Raw genomic sequence first — 10239 nt, 5'->3', positions numbered from 1 at the left:
TAGCAATAAGGATTTTTTAGCAAGAAATGGTTTATATAATGGGTGTGACTGGTGCTATGGCCATAAAATATACCAATGCTAGGCTAGTATGAGAGAGTATTTTCCCGAATGTTGCTTTAGGTGCACAATAATAGTTAGGCGGCTGAATGGTTGGTTTCGAGATAGATCTAGGGGAACTTTCAATATACTTAAGGTACATGTAAGTAATGTCCATATGTAGTCTTGTCTAATGTGATATTATTCAAATTGGTACCAATAGGGGTAACTTGGAACTCCAACAAAGAAGGCTTTAAGCTCAATGAGTAACCTCCTAAAGTTATGGGGTTTCCTGTGTGAATGACTCCCAAGCCACAATTTTATTCACCTAATGACATGTATTATTGTTTTATATATATACATTTCAGAACACGTCTTTAGCCTATATATCTAAGAGAATTTCTTAATAAAAAAGTGTGCCAAAACCATATACTTGTGCTCTTTGACATAGACTGTCATCATAATTCATTCCATTGAGACACATAATTTACATGAAACAAATGATAGGTAAATGTCTCAATTAAATGCTCCAAGTGGCCCTTTAATCATTAGAATGTTTGCAAATTTTTACTTGACTAAAACCTTTCATAGAGATCCCATCACTCAGATTCATTTCATCTTGCTGAGCAAAAACACTACTCAACATAATATAGTAACCATTCAAATGGAAGTTGCAATTAAAGAGTCAAACTTTTAATCATCCTAAGCATGCGAATTAAATGTAATTAGAACATCCAATCCCATAAATAAAAATAAAAATGTATCCGTTGCTTAAGTTCAATAAAACAAGATTTAGAGTGATTGTTGTGTACTGCGAAATTTGTTTTGATGCCAAATGATCTTTAGTTGTCTTCCAACCCCAAATATATTTTAAAAATATAGTAAATGTTTAATTCAGTGTTAACATAAAAATGTTGCTCAAATCTCTTTACTCTGTGACAATGTTTTACTTTGCTCATTATATTCGTAATTATAAACATTAAAATTCAATATTATATTAACAAAACCAGAAAAGTCATATTGATAGTAAATGTAAAACAAGATACTTCATTAAATAATAATAATAATAATCATTAAAAGAACCACAAAACTACATTAAATAATAATTAATTATACTAAATCACAATTAATTATTTTAGAATTAAATTAATTATATTAAATCACACACATTTCAAATTTCAGGAGGCTTTAAATGAACGTCGTCAAACATACTTGACTTCTACAAAAAATTTGTTTTCCCGCTGCATTCTGCGTTTCTTGTTCGCTGCTCTCATTCTCTGTTTCTTGAATCCTTCCTGCAGAGTTGAGTTGAGTTTTCTTGTTCTTGAATTACAGATCGTTGTTTCTTGAATCCTGAATTACGGATCGTGTTAGGCCCCTATACTACTAGTGTAACCCCTTATTATTATTAGTACAAACCACTTATTATATTGATGTACCCATGTAGTGCCCATATTGTTACTATTGTGCAACATAGAAGCCCACTATTGTTATTGTTGTGCCCTACAATATTATTGTTATGTAGGATTTGATTGTATTGGGACCACTTAGACTCCTATATATAGAAAGGAGGTATTTTCATTTGTATCATCCAAGAATTGTTCATTTATGTAATGTAAAGGAGGTTGCCCCCTCGAAGAGGCTGAATTCTAAGGCGTTGATCTATCTTTTCTATCTTTTCTTGAGCTGGTTTCATAACATTTGGTATCAGAGCTTTGGATTCTAGGGTTTCGCTGCTCCAAACAGGTCATCGTGGCATTTTCGCTATAACTTTTGTTCTGTGATGTTTCAGAAGTCGGAAAAAAAACCCATTTGAGAAGAAATCGCGCTGAACCTTGGGTCCGAATTTCAGATTTTTTGGCGCGATATTTTCGGAGATATGATCTGAGGAAGTTGGTCTTTTTGCAGACTCCTGAATTACACTCAAAATAGGTGACCTGGGGAAAATCGTCATAACTTTCTTTCTGAGCATTGGATTGAAATTTCGTAAAAAGGTGCAGAAAGAGGACGGAATGTAGTTTCTTGTGTGTGTGTTTCAGATTCAAAGGTTGAAACAGTGACTCGTGGCACGTCGTACAACTTCGCTCTACTGAACCAGTCTAAAAGCAAGTCACTGTGGGATATTTCACATAACTCTTACTTGGAGAATCCAATTTGGCTTAGACTTGTGGAATTGGAAAGAGGACACAGAGGGCTACTACAGGTAGCAATTTCAGAACTTAAATATCCACAATTACAGAGTTACAGTTGTTTCAAGATTGAGGTCCTAAAATCAAGAAAAAGCAAGATGAGGAAGTTTGATGGCAAGGATCCGGCAAATTGGATACTTCAGATGGAGCAATATTTTGATCTACATGGTGTACAACTATTACAAAAGGTATGTATTGCATCTTCATATTTAGAACCAGATCAATTTTTATGGTATAAAGGGCTTTGTTCTCGTAAAAAACTTGTTACGTGGTCAATTCTCACGGAGGAAATGATAGCACATTATGAGGATACAAAGAGCAACACCTTCTTTAGAGCAACACCACAACAATTGGAAAGAGTAAAAGGGCTTTGTGACATATTGGAAAGTAAAATTATGGCAACAAATAAGTCTACCCCTCACAACTATAAAGATGGAAGTGTTGTTTCTCCTAGCCTTCCACAACCTACAAGGGTTACTCCACAACAATTGGAAGAAAAAAGAGAAAAAGGGCTTTGTTACAATTGTGATAGCCAATGCACTAAAGGTCATAAGTGTGCTGAGAAGAAATTATTTTACATAGAATATGAAGAGAAGGAAGAAAAGGATCAAGAAACATCAAAAGAAGAAGATATACACCAGGACCCCACCACAGAGAAAGAAGCAATGAATCAGACCATATCTTGTGAAGCATTGGCAAGAATTACCACTCCTCAAACTCTCAAGATAGAAGGACATATCAAGAAGAAAAAGGTGCAAGAAGTGAAATATCACACCGAGAAAGAAGAAATGAATCCAACCATATCTTATAATTCATCGGTCGAAATTACTACTCCTCAAACTATCAAGATAGAAGGACATATCAAAAAGAAAAATGTTCAAGAAGTGAAAGATCACATCAAGCATCAAGAAATGAATCCGACCATATCTTGTAAAGGATTGGAAGAAATTACCACTCCTCAAACTCTAGATATAGAAGGACATATCAGGAAGAAAAAGGTTCAAGCAGTGAAAGATCACATCAAGCATCAACAACAAGTTCTCCAAATTTTAAAGGATAACGACACTTCAGTGCAAAATCAAATGAAACAACAAGTAGATCAACATTGTAGTGAAAAATGTTTTGATTGGGTATTTTTACTGCTACATCTCAAGCAAGCTATTTATGAGAAAGAAATGTTGGCAATACTACATGCACTTAAAAAATGGCGACCTTACCGAATGGGAAGACTCTTCAAGGATGAGGATATGGAAGCATTGTTTTGTGTTATTTCTATTATCCAACCAGATTGGATAAAAGAAGCAAAGGATGAATGGAAGAAGGACAAAGAAGTATGGCCACTTATTCAAAAGTTGCAAAAGTTCCTAATTCAAACAATATTGCCAGAAATTGAAGAGGAAGGAAAAATCATATTGGAACCTGGAGCAAATCACAGAAACAAGAACTCGACAGCTACGAAATCGATCAATTTTAGAGTATCTCATCAAGTGGAAGAACTTACCTGCTGAAGATTCCACATGGGAGGACAAGAATTTTATACAGAAGCATCAAGAACTACTCAAGCGTTGAGGACAACGCTTTTTGAAGGAGAGGGGCATGTTAGGCCCCTATACTACTAGTGTAACCCCTTATTATTATTAGTACAAACCACTTATTATATTGATGTACCCATGTAGTGCCCATATTGTTACTATTGTGCCACATAGAAGCCCACTATTGTTATTGTTGTGCCCTACAAATTTATTGTTATGTAGGCTTTGATTGTATTGGGACCACTTAGACTCCTATATATAGAAAGGAGGTATTTTCATTTGTATCATCCAAGAATTGTTCATTTATGTAATGTAAAGGAGGTTGCCCCCTCGAAGAGGCTGAATTCTAAGGCGTTGATCTATCTTTTCTATCTTTTCTTGAGCTGGTTTCATAACAGATCGCTGTTTCTTGAATCCTTCCTGCACACTTCTCTTGTTCCTGAAGGCAGATTTGTGGCAGGTTTAGGGTTTCTTCCATGATGACGCCCGGGGAACCAAGATGAGTCCCGGGCGACGAGAAGATGGGTGGTGATGGTTGCCATTGGAATTGTTATATTTGCCTGCCTTCTTATTCCTGTTGGTATTTTTATTCTTGGGAACAAGGTTCCATATGCGGCTACAGGAGGAGCCATACCGGCTGGTATACATACCGCTTGCTCTAAAACGTTCCACCCTCAGCTGTGCGTGTCTACGCTGGTCACATATCCAGGTGTTGATCAGCTGGTGGAACCCAAAGATTTTGTTCAGGCCACCATTGAAGCCACCATAGGTCAAGTTTTGCAATCGTACTCTCTAAAGGTTGCAGCCCCTGTTCCTGTTTGGGGAGACGGCGACGAAGGTGTGGCCCAGCAGGATTGCGTGGAGCTGCTCCACGATACACTAGATCATCTGAATGCCACGCTGCTCCACATGTCCGATTTGTCTGGTAAGAGACCGTCATTGCTCTTCATTGCCGATGTCAAAACTTGGCTCAGTGCCGCTCTGACAAACCAGGAAACATGCCTCGAGGGTTTCCAGGACTTGATTGGAGGCGGCAATGCGACTCTTCAATCCACCAATGACATACTAAAAGAATCCAGAAAGTTCTCTCAATTGATCAGCAATTCCCTCTCCCTCTTCCAAACCCTTTTCAGCAACGCCGGCTTGGAAAATAAAGCTTTACCTGGTGAACAGACGAACAAGTCTGCAGTAGTTCCCAAAACCCTCGACGGATGTTGCCAAAGAAGAATAACGCTGGTTTCAAGAAAGATGAGGGGAATAACGCTGGTCTGGAGCAGGAATTCAAGAAAGATGAGGGGCATAACGCTGGTCTGGATCAGGAATTCTATCACCATTATGGGTTGGTGGATCGATATGACATGAAGGAATTCCCTATGTGGTTATCGGTAACTGATCGTTTACTCCTACAGCTTTCCCATGCACACTTAAAACCTGATGATGTCGTAGCGCAGGATGGCAGTGGCAATTATCTAACAATAACCGATGCTGTCAAGGAGGCACCCAAGCATTTAAGAAGTAGAAAATACATAATCTATGTCAAAGCTGGACTGTACCTTGAAACTGTCAAAATTTCTAAACGAAAAACCAACATAATGTTTGTTGGCGATGGCAAGGGAAAGACTATTGTTGTCTCCAGCAAAAATGTGAAGGAGGGTTCTACTACTTTCAGTTCCGCTACCTTTGGTACTATTCCAAACCTTTCTGTCTGCATTATTTTTGTTTGTTTGATTGTTCAATCCAATTTCTTGAAATACCCTTTCTCTTTCTCTGTACCTGGTTAATTGAAATACCCTTTCTCTTTCTCTTTCTCTGTGCCTGGTTAATTGGATTTTCAACATTGTTTCATGACATGCGTGTATGGAGCTAAGGCTGACCAGTGAATTGGTTAATTGGATTTTCAACATTGTTTCATGACGTGTGTGTATGGAGCTAAGGCCAATTAACAATGACTGACCAGTGAATGGCTGCATTGCAGCTGTATCCGGTGCAGGATTTGTTGCACGTGACATGACCTTTATGAACAGTGCAGGGCCTGACAAGCATCAAGCTGTGGCTCTACGGGTGGGGGCCGATTTTGCAGCGATTTATCGATGCAGTATTATTGGTTACCAAGACACACTTTATGTTCATTCTCTTAGGCAGATTTACAGAGAATGTGACGTGTTTGGAACAGTAGACTTCATTTTTGGCAATGCGGCCGTGGTTTTACAGGAGTGTAACATTTATGCTCGACAAGGTATGCCCAATCAAATGAATGTAATCACTGCCCAAGGAAGGAACCATCCTTATCAAAATACCGGCATCTCAATACATAACTATATAGTTACAGCAACAAGTGATCTCCCTCCCTGGATGGCATTCACTTCAACATACCTCGGGAGGCCTTGGAAATTATACTCTCGAACAGTTTACATGCAATCGTTTTTAGGCGACCTCATTCATCCCGCTGGCTGGTTGGAATGGTCGGGAGAATTTGCATTAGAAAGCTTATACTTTGGGGAATACAGGAATTCTGGGCCTGGTGCATTTCTAGATGGGCGCGTAACTTGGCCTGGTTATAGGGTGATTAAAGCCGATGAAGAAGCAAAAGAGTTTAGTGTGCCTATTTTTATCCCTGGTTCTGCAGTGGGATCCCATACATAGAAGGCCTACAAATTTGTTATTTTTTTTTTTATGGCAATAAGGATATCATATTTTAAATCCTTACTCGACTCTGAAATGCAATACTGCCAGGAGGGGAGACCAAAAAATCATGTACTTCCTCTCATCTCATGTTAAAATGTAATCTATAACTGTTATATTTATAATCTCTCGCATATTATCTGTATGTTGTTTCATTTTTATATTCAAAAATTCAAAGTTTCGAAATTCTTGACATGATGTTGCAATCTCATTTCTACCTCACAAACACTGGTTTCTCTAAACCTTGTTTGGATGATATTGTATGTAGACATTGTCACATGGTTGGTTTATAGTGTTTATGGCTCTACAAGGATTATTTCGATATACACTCTATTATTTCGTTGTGATGTATATTTTTTTTTTGGTGATGTTCTATTCAACCCCAAGCTTATGAATTGATTTAATTCTAAGTTTTGTGATGTAATACACTGGGTTTGTGTTCTTGCATTATATATCACCTTTTCTTCTTCGAGTAAAGATATCACTGTTTCTTTCTTGGAAATTAAAATGTGTATATATAGGGTTTTCAACAACTGGAATGATTAATTTAATTTTATTAGTGCTCATATAAAATACAAAATTTTGGAATATTCAACTAACACGCTCAAGTTGTCATATGCTAAGAGTTTACAATTAGGTGAACAATGATTTTTAATCCCATAATTACATTAGACTTCGACAAACATTTGCATGCCAAATAAAAGCTCTCCAAGGAAATAAATCGCGCTGAGGTATAGTGAAAGATTTGCATGGTTGATAAAATTACTCCATACCCCAAGGAAACAAAGCACAAACTCTTCAACAGATAATAGCAATGAAAGGAACATGGGAGAAGAGTTCCATCTAAAATCAGTAAACTCAATTCACTCAAACTTGCAAAGGGAAAATTCATTATGTCAATGTCATGAGGAAGTAAAACAAAATTAGTAAAATATGCCCGTGAAGTATCACAATAATATATGCACATTGCAGATTGAGTCAATCACTTACTAGATAGAATTCCCTCCCTTCCAACGTTTGCCATGGCTCTGACCTCTAAGTAACTGTGAGCTTGAATTATCAACATGGCCATAAGATTGAGAATGGTCACATCATATATTTTCATGATTTTTTTTCTTTATCCCGAGTCCCATCCCTCTTTTCACATTAATGGGTCATGTCACTTGTAGGTGACATGACCCATACTTTATACGAAGTTGATTCGGTTGTTCATGAACGCTGAGAGACAAAGAGCTGGCCTTTGCCTAATATTCCTAAGGTGCCTCAGTTTGACATGCTTCCCATTGCTCCTCTAACCATTTTTGAACAAAGCAACTTTTGAATCCCAACAATGGATGGGCGTATCCAAGTTGCTCTGGAGCCCTTACTGAAGATATGACCTATGTACTTGTTGGAAATAATACTGAGAGGGGGGGTGAATCAGTATTATCAGATCAATCAAACTTTTCAATGCTCAGAAACATATACGCTACTTCAGTTAAGTGAACCAGCGTGTACACGCTACTGTGACTAAGTAAAACAGCGTATAAGAAGAAAACTCACAATTTAGTTAGCTTATTCTTCAGTTAAGTGCATCAGGACATATTTCACCACATTAACAGTAAACATGTGCAGTATAACAGAAAGATCAAAAGCCACACACATGAACACCAAGATATAAGGTGGAAACCCAATGTGGGTGAAAACCACCTGCTGCAAGTTGTCTCTATCTTTCTTTAATATGAAACTTCAGTTTACAATCTTTTGTACTGGTGCAGCCTTATACCAGTACGCAGGCTACAACCTGCAGAAGGCTACAACCTTCTCTCGTTCTCCCAAACTTCCTTGGAAGGGAGCTCCAACCCCCTTTGCTCTTGTACTAGCCAAGATACTAGTACGTAGGTGCTGACCTACAATCTTCTTTCTTTCAGGTATCACTTTTCATACATTTTCAGACTTGGATATTCCTGAAGCACAACATTACAATCTGAAGACCACAATTCATTCAATTTCCACAACAGATCATTGAAGCATAAAACAACCAAACTTTGAATCACTGAACCACTGAACCCTGTCAATCACCAGTTACCAGAACACAGAGCAGACTACAGAACTCTGCAGTAACAGTCAGACCCTACTGTAAACCCAAAATCAAGCTTCAAAAGATATACGCTACTTCAATGAGCAAAACCCGCGTATACACGCGCTTTTACCGAAGCCAAACTGCGTACAGATCTAAAAATAAACTTTCTCAATTTGCAGCTGTGCCAGACATTAGTTAGACCCAGAACATAATATTGCGACAATATGCAGATCTAGAAATACGCATAATCAACCATATCATGATAGTGCATTTCAAACCATTAGATCCCGATCTATCCTTAGATCTAGTCTTCCATCAACCGATGTGATCTCTCCTTGGCTTAGATCAAGCAACCCAGAACCTGCATATCAGATCTCTTTCTCTCTTAGATTCAAGCCTTGTCGAAAGATGATTTTGCCTAATGATCTTCTTCTCCTTATATAGTCTTAGGCCTAGCTCAATACCAAGAGCCAAAACCATAGTAACACAATACCATCAACTTCAAAACTAGGGATCGACACGCCCGTCGAGACACAATGGTCCGAAATCATAGGCACAACTTCCAAGGACTAACCACCATGGACCAAAGATACTTTTCCACATACACGCGCTTTTTATGAATCCAACTAGCGTGTACACGCGACTTGGGCTTAACGAACTTGCGTATATGAACTTCCTTGGCATGCTGTACTAAGATCTGTCTTCTGATTAAGTTGCCATCACCTGTACCAACCTCTGAGCACCTGTACCATCCTCTGAGTGAGTTGCCATCAAGGACAACACTTGAATCATAATGCCAACAATCTCCCCCTTTGGACTTGATGGCAACCACCACACCAAGTCACTCTCCCCCTTTGACATCAAGGCAAAGGGCTGTGCTCCCCCTGAGGACATGCTGATACCTCTGCTTGGCTGTGCTGACTCGTGCTCCCCCTGACAGTAGGCCAGATCTGCAAAAGATGTTCTTCAACAAGAACCAAGACTTATACACCATAAGGGACCTTCCTATCACCAAAAGACTCAATACATACATCCATACTCCCTACCAAGAGGGGACATATCAGAAACAACCAATTATATTACAGCATTCATCCCAGGCATAGTGGGGAAACCAACATAGGCCGTTACATGACCTTGACACCATAAAAGAGATATGACAAGAGAGATACATGACATAGAGACAACAGATCTAGACCAAGACTTAGGAAAGGCACCAGCAGCATCTGATAAACATCTTGTTAGATCAGCAACCAGGATTTCTTTCTGAGCTCCTTCTCCTGAAACCAACAACCAAAACATCTGAATGCCAACAATGCTTTATGAGACTTTTAAGCTGCTCCCCCTGAACCTGTGCCTGTTGCACTCCCTGAAACTGTGCCTGAAGAATTCTGACATTCCCATTGCTGTTCAGAACTTCAGAGTTTTCCCTTGCTGTTCAGAACTTCATATACGCGATTTATCCTGTATAAAACAGCGTATGTACGCGGATATTATTTCTGCAACAAGCGTCCAACATACACGCGACTTACCCAGCATGAATCCGCGTATATACGCGCATATCCCTTCCGTAACCTGCGTATACCATCTTTTCTGTAGAACAAACAAACTTCAACAACAGGATGAAGCATCAACTACTCCCAGCTTTTGTCTGAGATATTCAAAAGTTTCCCTGGGCAGTGGTTTTGTGAGAATATCAGCAACTTGCTCCTTAGAAGGAACATACTCCAACTTGACCTTC

General features: G+C 38.7%; 1 pseudogene; it reads left to right on the top strand.

Moving 5' to 3' along the window:
* Nucleotides 1-4288: 4288 nt before the first annotated feature.
* LOC149141821 (pectinesterase pseudogene) lies at nt 4289-6400 on the top strand (annotated as a pseudogene).
* Nucleotides 6401-10239: the final 3839 nt, after the last annotated feature.

Source organism: Pinus tabuliformis, chromosome X (genome assembly GCF_031772625.1).
Source record: "Pinus tabuliformis cultivar Carrire ecotype Pingquan chromosome X, CPIR1, whole genome shotgun sequence".
Classification (NCBI taxonomy): Eukaryota; Viridiplantae; Streptophyta; class Pinopsida; order Pinales; family Pinaceae; genus Pinus; species Pinus tabuliformis.
This window is presented reverse-complemented; position numbering and strand designations above follow the sequence as displayed.